The 11,767-nt window shown below is 38.0% G+C and overlaps 1 pseudogene; it reads right to left on the bottom strand.

The window, feature by feature from the left end:
• Positions 1–4,346: 4,346 nt before the first annotated feature.
• LOC111767041 (ERO1-like protein alpha) lies at positions 4,347–5,833 on the bottom strand (annotated as a pseudogene).
• Positions 5,834–11,767: the final 5,934 nt, after the last annotated feature.

Raw genomic sequence — 11,767 nt, 5'->3', positions numbered from 1 at the left:
TGTTTTCAGAGTGTTAATTTCCAAATATTTGGAGGATTTTTCATATTTCTGTTATGATTTCATATTTAATTCCACTGAGTCAGAGAATATACTTTGCATAATTTCAGTCTTTTTAAGTTTATTGAAACTTGTCTTATGGCCTAGAATATAGTCTATTTTGGTAAATGTTCTGTGTGCACTTGAAAAGAATGTGTATTTCTGTTGTTGTTGAGTGGAGTGTCCCAAAAATGGCAATTAGGTCCAAGATGACTGATAGAGTTGTTCAGGTTTGCTATATCCTTAATATGGTTCCATCTACTTGTTCCATTAGTTATGGAGAGAGAAGCATTGAAATCTCCAACTGTATTTGTGGATTTGTCTAGTTCTCCTTCTTAGTAAGTTCTGCTTCCTTTATTTTGAAGCTTTTTTATTAGGTGCATGAACATTTAGGATTATTATATCCTCTTACTGAATTTGACCACTTGATCATTATGAAATGGTACCTTGCTATCCTTGGAATATATGTTGCTCTGAATGTACTTAGTCTGATATTAATATAGCCATTCTAGTTTACTTTTGATTAGTGTTTGCATGGTATATCTTTTCCATTCTTTTACTTTTATCTATCCGTGCCTTTATATTTAAAGAGGGTTTCCTAAAGATAGCATATACTTGGATCTTACTTTTGTATCCAATTTGACAATTTTGCCCTTTAATTGGGGTTTTTAGACCATTAGATTTCAATCTATTATGTTGCTATTTATTTTCTATTTGTCCCATCTTCTCTTTGTTTCTTTTTTCTTCTTTCCTTTCCAACTTTTGGATTAATTGAATTTTTAACATGATTCCCTTTTAGCAAAACTATTGGCTTATTAGCTCTACTTCTTTGTTTTGTTCCATTCTATTTTTTAATGACTGTTCTAGAACAGAGCCCTTCAATGGAATTTTCTATGATTATGGAAAGGTTCTATGTCTGCACTGTACAGTATGGTAACCACTAACCGTATATGGCTATTGAGCACTTGAAATGTGGCTAGTATGACTATGGAATTGAATTTTTAATTTTCTTAAATGTTAACTAATTTTTCACTGTAATTTTTAATAGCTACATGTGGCTAGCAGCTACCATTTGGACATTGCAGCTCTAGAGTTTAAAGTAAACATCTTTAATTCATTACAGTCTAATTTCAATTAGTGAAAGAACCTTACAACAGTTTACTTCCATTTCCTCCCTTTGTCCTTTGCACTTTTGTTGTCATACATTTTACTTTGACATGCTAAAACCCAAGTGTATTTTTATTATTTTTACTTAAGTGGTCATTTCTCTTTTCAAGAGAGTAAAACGTAAGTGTTTTAGTTTGCTAAAAGCTGCTGGGAGCAACGTGTAAGAAATGGGTTAGCTTTTACAATGGGAATTTATTAGTTTAAAAGCCTACAGTTCTGAGGTCGTGAAAGTGTCCGAATCAAGGTGTCATCAGGCGATGCTTTTCTCTCTGAGGACCAGCTGCTGGTAGTCCTGGATAACTCTCATGTGGCGGAGCACAGTTTTGGTCTCTGTCTTCTCCTCTAAGCTTCGTTGCCTTCAGATTCTGGGTTCCTCTGTCCGTGGCTTTTCTTTCTCATAGGTTCACTGATTTCAACTTCTGGAGGCTTCTCTCTGTCACTGCTGCTTTTTTCTGTGTCTGTGGCTCTTTATTCTTTCATTTATAAAGGACTCCAGGAAGAGGATTAAGATCCACCTGGGTTGTGCCCTACTGAAGTGATCTAATCAAAAGGAAGGTCTCAACTGAATTTAATCAAAAGGTCCCAACTGTGATAGGCTTACATGCATAGGAATGGATTCGCTTTAAGAACAGGATTTTCTGGGACACACCCAGCTTCAAACAGTCACAATGAGAAAAATGTTTTTTAATTCACCCAGATATTTATCACTTTTCGCATTGTTTACACCTTTGTATTTATACGAATTTCCATCTGTTGTCATTTTTCTTCTGCCTAAGAAATTTCTTAATATGTCTTGGAGTACAGGTCAGTGGTGATGAAATCCATCGACTCCTCCCCCCACCCCCAGCAGTCTTCATTTCACCTTTATTTTTTAAACATATTTTTTCTGGGTAAAGAATTCTGGGTTGTAATAGATGGAGTTGATGGTAGCACATTATGGTGAGTGTAACAAACACTCCTGATCTGTGGATGTGATTGTGGCTGAAACAAATTAATCTAAGGAGGTTAATATTAGTTGGAGGATAGCTGCAGGATAATATAGAGAATGTATAACTGATTTTGTGGTAGATGAGGGTTGTGGTTAATAATATAAATACAGAAATGTTCTACAGCAATGTGTTAAGAATATATTGATATATGGGAAAATATAACTAATGTAACTTATAGTTAACAATACAATTGCAATATTTTTGAAGCAAAAGCAAAGAAGGTGCTATACCAATGCTAAAGGTAAAAAGGAGTCTGGGGTTTCATTTTATGAAATACAGATACGATTAAGCATTTTTTTCTTCCTTCGTTTTCTTCACTAACAAGGAGACCTCGAACACATCATTTAATCAATCTGTGTTCATCTTTGTATCTTTCTGATTACTGGAGAAACAATTGGGTTTGTTTTTAAGATTAGATGAGAAAAAAGTGCCTGGACAGAATATTTTGCAGTAATGCTTTCAAAACTTGTTAAGCTGCCTTTTGTCTGTTATTATTATTTTTTTTAATATAAAATAAAGTTTTCTTTAAAAAGAAATTCTGGGGAAGCGGCTGTGGCTCAATCAGATGAGCTCCCGTCTACCACATGGGAGGCCCTTGGTTCACGTCCCAGGGCCTCCTTGTGAAGACAGGCTCGCCCACACACTGCGGAGTGCCACCCGGCCCACAGACACTGCGGAGAGGCGACTCAGCAAGGTGGTGCAACAGAAAAGAAGGGAGACAAGCGAGAACGCAGAAGAGCGCACAACGAATGGACACAGAGAGCTGACAGCACACACGCACACACACACACCAAAAAAAGCCACGGCGGGAGGGGGAGATAAATTTTAAAAAGAAGAAATTCTGGGTTTACCTTGCCTTCTGGCTTGCATAGCTTTTATAAGAAGTCCTTCTATCATTATTATCCATGTTTCTGTCAACCAGGGTTTCGCAAACAGTTTCTGTAAAAGTCTAGGTAGTAGATATATCAAGCTTTGCAAACCTTATGGTCCCTGTTGCAACTACTCAAGTCTGTTATTGTGCCACAAAAGCAGTTACAGACAATAAATAAGTGGTTGGACATATATGTGTTCCAATAAAACTTTATTTACAAAGACAATGATGGGCCAGATTTGACCCATAAGCTATAGTTTCCAACCCCTGCACTATATGTAATGTGTCCTTTTCCTTTGGCTGCAGTTAGAATTTGTCTTGATCCCTGGTTTTTAGCATTTGATTATGATATGTCTTGGTATGGTTTTCTTTATGTTTATTCTGCCTGGATTTAGGAGGCACCAGGAAACAAACCATAGGCATCCTATGTGGTATGTGGAAGCCCAATTGCTTGAACTACATCTGCTTCCCGCTGTGTTCCCATTTTGAACAATTTATATTTCTGTCTCTAATCTTTTCTTCTTCAATCTCTAATCTGCTATAAATCCCTCCTGTTAACTTTTTAGGGTTTTATTTTTTAATTTTATTTATTTTCTAATTTTATAATTCTGATTTTATTTAAGATTAAACTTTAATATTTATATGCTATTATCAAAGTACCATTTTTACTAACAATACTATATATATTTAAACTAAATGCAATTACCAAAAAAATAACAAAACCTGTTTTCTTAAAACAATATAATCTTCCTCTTATAAAAGTGGCTTTATAAAAAATTGGCTTAAGAATGTAATTGCTATTATGCCACTGGATGAAATGCCTCTCTTTGACCTCCATTGTCCAGAAGCAAGCACATTTCAATCAATTTATTTTATTTTATTTCTCTCCCCTTCCCTCCCCTCCCCCCCAATTGTCTGCTCTCTATGTCCATAGACTGTGTGTTCTTCTGTGACCGCTTTTATCCTTATCAGTGGCACCAGGAATCTGTGTGTTTTTTTGGTTGCATCTTCCTGTTGTGTCAGCTCTCCGTGTGTGCGGCGCCATTCATGGGCAGGCTGCACTTTCTTTCATGCTGTGTGGCTTTCCTTACAGGGCACACTCCTTGCACATGGGGCTCCCCTACACAAGGGACACCCCTGCATGGCACCGCACTCCCTGTGCGCATCAGCACTGGCATGGGCCAGCTCCACACGGGTCAAGGAGGCCCGGGGTTTGAACCCTGGACCTGTGGTAGGTGGATGCCCTAACCACTGGGCAAAGTCCATTTCTCCTCAATTAATTTTTAGTGAATATTTTGCAACAAGTTCCTGAAGTTTCCCAAATCTTTCAGACTTGTAAAAATTCTTCCAAGTTCATTAAACAATTAAATTATTTCTTGTCAGATGGAATTCATAATAGGCCACGTTTAGTGGCATATTAGGTTCTCAGGAAACAAGATCTTCAGAGCAGTCCCCAAACCCTAAATCTGAAGCTTTCACCACAATAGGTGTTTAAAACAATCAATACAAAACATAATTTTTAAACTATTTGCCTGCTTTTTTTTTGCTCTCCCTTCCTCCCAAAAAAGAATCTTTACCAAAATGCAAAGAAAATGGTTTGACTTCGTCAACTACTTCAAGAAGTAATGTTTCAATAAAAAAATAAAAAATAAATTTAAAAATATTAAAAAAGAAGAGGATGTGACTCAAGCAACTGAGCTCCTGCTTACCACATGTGAGGTCCCAGGTTTGGTTCCTGGTGCCTCACAGCCAGCCCAAACAATGGGGGTGAGGGTGAGAGGTAAATAAATGAATAGATCTTAGAAGAAAAGAAAGTAACATTCTGTTTTATGTATCTCGAACATTTCTTCCAGTGAATAGCTGAAATTTTGAGTGTTCAAAGAATGGTAGCACTTCAGATAAAGTTCTTAATTCTATTAAGAAAAATATATATAAGTTCTTAAGCCTTCTTGGACCTTCCCCTTCTGTCAAAATTCAATCAAAGCACTGCGGAAATTCTCTAGTGTGTGCTCCTGTTTCTCTTCCAACCAGGAATCTTGTAAAGGTACTCAACTACACTCAAAAGTACATTCATGCTTACATGGGATCCCCATGTAAGTTTGTATATAGCATGCTCTTTTTTCCTGCACAGGGACTTCTAGCAGTTGTGAAGTCTTCTATTTGCTTTTCCATTGCCCAGAAGGGAAATTACTAAAGGTTTTTTAAAAAATCTTTATTTCAGATAAAATTGATATTATTATGATTTAAGGAAAGCAAAGACACTTCCTTATCTTGATTCCATTATTTCAGGTGATTGTGGTTTGTGTGAATATTGGAGTTCCTGAGTGTGATTTGTATATTTGCTGACACGCTTGTGGGAAACTTCTACAGCCTTTTCTTGATAGGAGTTCCAGTTTCCCTGAACTCTTCCCTTTCCTTCAGGTATTCCATTTTACACTCTTCATAAAAGGCGGGGTCCTTATAGTAAGCAGTCAGACAGTCTTTGAGTGCAGAATTTTCTTTCCTGCATTTTACTACCGTAAGGAGTCCAGAGTCCTTGCAATACTTAGTAAAATCTTGACCTTGTTCAGAACACCTCTCTCTGACCTTCTCGCTCTTTATTTAGGGATCAAAACATCTTTTTCGACATTTCTAAGATGTCTGTTCTGTGGGGTTGAGCGCCATCTCTGTGGGAGGAGAAAGTGGTAGCTGCTCAGCAGCTCCCGGACAGGGGGAGGGGTTAAAGGTTTTTAATTGCCTGTGATTTAACAGTTTTCCTCATAGCTGACATTTCGTTATATTCCACGCATTTGCTCCTTTGTAGCCCGGGTATCTCTCAGGATGGAGAAACCATCTTTCTAGTCAGCCTCAGGAGGGACCATAGATCATCATCTTCATGAACGTTGCCCAAGGAACATCGTGCCTAGTCCACAGAAGACCAACCTTCAGCGTTTCCTTACTCAGAGGTTCATCCACAACTCTAAGTCGTTCAGCCTGTTCACTCTGAGATTTTAATCAGTGAGGTTACTGGCTTCTTCAGAATACTTGTAGCATGCCGATTTTATTTAAATTCAACACTTACTTGATTTTATATTTTTATCAATTCTCACACTGAAATTATTTGCTTTATCCTGCAAAGTATATAAAACAGTTCCACAACGCCAGTATTAGTGCGAACAATAAAGCTACAGAATGAACTTTTAGAGTTTTTTGCACTTTGTTTTGCCTTCGGACATAGCCCACTAAGAAAGGACAAAACCCTGTGTTCAAAGTCACTTGAAATGAGTCTTTCTTTGTATTCATGCTAATATCTGATATATGCTTAGGTTTATTTGTTTTTAATTTTAGGAATTTTTCTTTTTTCCTTTTTGATATGATTTACTTTTTGAAAACGTAGAATAAGTACACTATTCTCAAGTAAAAACTGCATTAAAAGGTACATTCAGAGGTGTCTCCCTTCCATCCCTATCCCCTGATTCTAGTTCCCCCTCCCTGGGTCCTATAGGTAATTATTAGTTTCTGGATTATCCTTCCAGTGTTTCCTTTTGCACAAAAGTATACCACCTTGCTTCACATGGAGAAAATTCTATAGCAACGCAGAGAAATCTTCCTCATTATGTTTGTATCTTCATACTACTCTGTTATGAAAATGTACCATAGTTTATTCAACTACTCTGCTCTTCCCATGTTGATGGTTGAGGTGTTTCTAGTCTTTTGCCCTTAAAAAAATAATGCCATAGTGGATAACCTTGCACATATATCATTTCAAATTTGTGCAAGTATACTTTTAGGACAGATTCCCATCTGAAAGAAAGTGTGACTGCAGGTTAAAGGGTAAATCCATCTATTTATAATTTTGCTACGTGTTATCAAATTCTCCTTCTTAGAGGCTGTATCATTCTGCACTTTAACCAGCAACATATCAGTGTGTCTCTTTACCCAGAGATTTGACAACAAAGTATGCTGACAAACTTGGATTTTTCTCAACACCATCTCAATGCTTTTAAGTGAGTTGAGTATGTTTTACTATTTTTAAAGACCACTTGCATGCATTTTTTAAAAACTTCATTTCTTGTTCCCATTTTCCTGCCAAGTTTGAGTCTTTTTAAAAAAAATTTTTTTTTAATAGCTCTCTATGTAGTAGAGATAAGAACTTTTTTTCCCTGTAGTATAAGTTGAAAATATTTTGTCCGGAAACTCATGTGCCTTTGACTTTGCTTACGATTTTTGGGTCATGCTATTTTTAAAAGTGTAGATGCAATAGAATTTATCATTCTTTTATTGACTCTGGATTTTGAGTCATAACAATGCTTTCCCCACTACCTCCATAGATAGACTACATAGAACTTATTTTCTTCTAGAATTTACAGGGTTTCAATTTTTGTTACATTTAGTTACCTGATTCACATAGGGGTTATCTTAGTGGGCAGTATAAGCTATGGACCCAATTTTTTTTTTTTCCCAAATGGTACCCATTATCCCAACAGCATTTATTAAAAAGTTCATTTGTCTTCCATTTTCTGCAACATCTTTATCATATATTAAGTTTCCCTATGTAATTGAACTGGTGCATCTTGACCTTTCTCAAATGCTTTTCCAGCATCTGTGGAGACAATCACATGACTTTCTTACACATGTAATATTGTAAATTGTATTAATGAATTTCTTAACATTGAGTCATCTTTGCATTCCTAAGATAATTTCCACTTGGTCATGATATATCATGATATTTGATTCCATTTGCTATTATTTTATTTAGTATATTTACATTGCTATTCATAAATGAGCTTGGTCTGTACTTTTTTATATAATCTTCATCAGGCTTGGTTTCAATGTTATAATTATTTCATTTAAATTTTGAAATTGTTATTTTTCTGTGCTTTGGAATAGAATTGGATTATAAGTTTTCAAAAATTCCCATCTGAAACCATCTTGATACTTTCAGGAAGTTTTTAAAAAAATAGTCTATCTAATTTTTTTGTTTTTTGTTTGTTTGATTTTTCTCTCCAATATTTTTAGTTGCTTTCAGCAGGATGCCTGGTCTCAATATGCTGGTCTGTCATTTTCCTGGTGAAAGAATCTCCCACCTTTCTTTACTTCGGTTTTCTCCTAATACTGTCTGTAGTCAGTGGTGGCTTCCTCTAAAACGCCTTCCTCCAGGTGGTGCTAAGTGTCCCCCTTCTGGGCTCCCACGGGACCCTGTTCACGCCGGCATAGAGACATTGTATTGAAATAATCTGTTAATGGATCATTACCCTCTCTGAGCCGAAAGTTTTTTAATACCTTGTCCGTTCGCCTGGAAGACCTGCTCCCTGCTCCCTGAAGTCCTCCCTATCTTTTTTCTTTTTTTTAATTTTATTTTATTTATTCATTTTTTTAAAAAAAGATTACATTCAAAAAATATGAAGTCCCCATTCACCCCCGCCGCCCCCACCCCACCACTCCCCCCACAGCAACACTCTCCCCCATCATCATGACACATCCATTGCATCTGGTGAGTACATCTCTGGGCATCACTGCACCTCATGGTCAGTGGTCCACATCATACCCATACTCTCCCACATTCCACCCAGTGGGCCATGGGAGGATCTACAATGTCCAGTAATTGTCCCTGCAGCACCACCCAGGACAACTCCAAGTCCCAAAAATACCTCCACATCTCATCTCTTCCTCCTATTCCCCGCACCCAGCAGCCACCATGGTCACTTTTTCCACACCAATGCCACATTTTCTCGGTTATTAAGCACAATAGTTCATGAATAGAATATCATTAAGTCCACTCTAATCCTTACTGTATTCCTCCTTCCTGTGGACCTTGGCTTGGTTGTGTCCATTCCACATCTATGTCAAGAGGCCTCCCCATCTTTGATCTCGTTACTTCCACCCATCTTCCAGGTCTGTGCTCGGGGATGCTCTGCTTCACCTCTCACCCTAGATGAAGTCCTCCTGTCCCATGGTCATATTACCCTTGACACTATTTTTAGTTTCCTGGATGCTAAAACAAACACCACGCAATGGGTTGGCTTAACTGACAGGAAGTTATTGGCTCACAGTTTTGAGGTAGGAGAAGTCCGATATCGAGGCATCATCAAGGCCATGCCTTCTCCCTGAGACAGTGGCGCTCCGGGCCGGCTGCTTCCCTGTCCTGTGGCAGTACACCTGGAGCAGCGTCTCCTTTCTCTTTCGGGTTCTGTGGACTTCCAGCTTTTGTCTATTCCCCGTGACTTCCTCCTTCTGATTTCCTGTGCTTGTAAGGACTTCAGCCACGTTGGATTAGGGCCCACACTCATTCAGTTTGGGCATACCTCAACGCCTCAAAGGCCCTTTTCACAAATGGGTTCACACCTACAGGACCAGGGATTGGGACCTGAACATGCCTTCTGTAGGGGCATTATTCAATCCCCTACACTTATCTTTTATAGAATGTATCATTATTGTGATTGTCTAATGATTGTTTTCCACACTAGAATTTCTCTGGAGGCAGGGATCGTGTCAAGTTTGTACTCAGCTGGATCTTCAGTATCATAATGCACAGCATATAATAGGATTTAATAAGTATTTGTCAAATGAATGAATGAATTGATGAATTACTCAGTCAAAGAATTGACTGATTGTTGAACTCTGGGCAAGAAACCTGAAGGAGCAACTGCTCTACTTTCCCTCCAGAGGGAGACACAGTCCTACAAGAAATAGCACAAACCTATAGAAAGCAGAAAATTCTGAAATGAACCCTAACTTGCTTCTCAAGCCCCTGAAATTGATTCAGAGAAACTGATTATTTCTCTGATGATAGGACCCTCTAAATCATTCTGGACCACCCAATCGTCCCAGGCGGGTGGGCATTTCCTCTGTTAGTTCCCTTCTTTGACAGTCTTAAACTCTCCCCTGCTAGAGATTGTACCTTCAGTCTTGATTTGCTAGGTAATCCAGTTGTAAATGTCTACATTTTCTGAAAAATAGTATCATATATATGTAATTTAAGTGTTAACATTAACCTTATTGTTTGCATTTTTACTGTAATTTGTTTTTATTTTTCAAAATCTCTCAGATAATCGTTCCCTATGAACATTCAAAATGTTTTCAAATTCTTCTAATTGTGGACAATATTAGCAGCCTGTAGAACAAAAACATAATAAAATATTGATGAAAAGCTAATTAAAAAACAAACACTGTAATTTATAAATTTCCCCAAGCCTTGGAGAAAGTTCAAAGGAAAAAGCAAAAGCGCAGAGCAAATATTGAGAGCATATCTGCCCAAGAGCAGTTTCTGAAAGAAGTCCTTGTTTAATCCTGATGACATGTCTTGGGAGAATACCCCTGCTGCACATGAAATGCTGCTCTGTCCTCTATTGAACTGCTTTTCTAAGAGAAGGCTTAAGAATGTCAGGAGTTTCATAATGTTTACATTATACTTTCTCTGAACTGTCTTTCCTTTTCCTGTGCTCCATTTCCAAGGCTTATCTTTCATTTTTTTTCCTTTTAAATATGCTTCTGACCTCTTTTTCAGGATCTGGGATGTTTCACTATTCTTGTGGTTGGGAAGTCATTTCCCTTTAATTCAATTCAGTTTGCATTTCTCAAATTCCTACCTGAGTTTGGAACTGTGCTGTGGAGCAGGAGGTGAGCACGGAAAGTCTAAGTCTCTGCCCTTGTGGTGCTTACGACGTAGCTGGGAGGACTAGATATTTGGCAACTTCCTTGAACAAATAGAAAATGATACAAAGATCACAGAGGTAAGAACCGACATTTATCCAGTTTACAAAACCACTTTTCATAAATGTGATCTGATTTTTGTGAAATTAACCCTGGGGGTAGATGCTATGCTCATTCCCATTGTACAGATCAGCAGAACAGACTTAGGTAGTATAACTGGCCTAAGCAGGTAAAGTAACTACAGCTGCCTTCAGAACTGGAGCCCCCCGCCCCTGTGGTGTTGCATGATATCACATTGTCTTTAAATATGAGGAATATGCTGTAGGCCATAATCCTAAAAGTTGAAGAAATTTAAAGTTAAGCAAAATGCGCTCTTAGATTAATGCGGGAAAGCTATTTTTCCCAACTAGTCTGTCACTTGGATCTTTTTTTTTCCTCTCTTCTATTGATTTTTGCCTGATTCCCTTGCCTACTTTTGCTTTTAGGATATCTCAAACTTTCCTTTGGTGTTTTTTGTTTGTTGGTTTGTTTGTTTTAGTGATTTGAAATGAGCTTACTTGGGAGGGGCAACTTCTTTCTAAAAAAACGTTTCTCCAGGAAGGATATCAGGGAAACTTTGCCATCAACATTAGTCAGGAGACCCCGAAAGGAGAAGGAGGACACCTTTGAGAAGGAAATTAATTTAAGAGGTCTGGCCAGAGGCCAGAAAACTGTTGTGAAAGGCTCAGTGTTACCACTTAGAGATGTTCCAAGACAGAATTCCTCCCCTCCAGCACCCTGTCACTAGCAGGTCACCCTTAAAATCAGGAAAGCATTTGGAACCAGCAGAGGAAGAAAGGAGTTTTTCACTTCAAAAAGGACTTGCACAAAAGTCTGTGGTTTTGAGGTGCTCACAAGGCTCAAAGGGCATGACTCCCAGATTTGTAATCTGGGACACCCCATGGCATCTACCCACAGAGACTGGACACAAATCCATGTTGACCAGCGATAGCAGCAGTCCTTACAAGCAAAACACCGTTATCAAATTTCTAGGTTAACTGGATGCCAAAGCCTAAAAATAGGAACACTAGTT

Source organism: Dasypus novemcinctus, chromosome 12 (assembly GCF_030445035.2).
Source record: "Dasypus novemcinctus isolate mDasNov1 chromosome 12, mDasNov1.1.hap2, whole genome shotgun sequence".
NCBI classification, from domain to species: Eukaryota; Metazoa; Chordata; class Mammalia; order Cingulata; family Dasypodidae; genus Dasypus; species Dasypus novemcinctus.
Note: the sequence above shows the minus strand (reverse complement) of the source record. Positions and strands in the feature narration are given on the sequence as shown.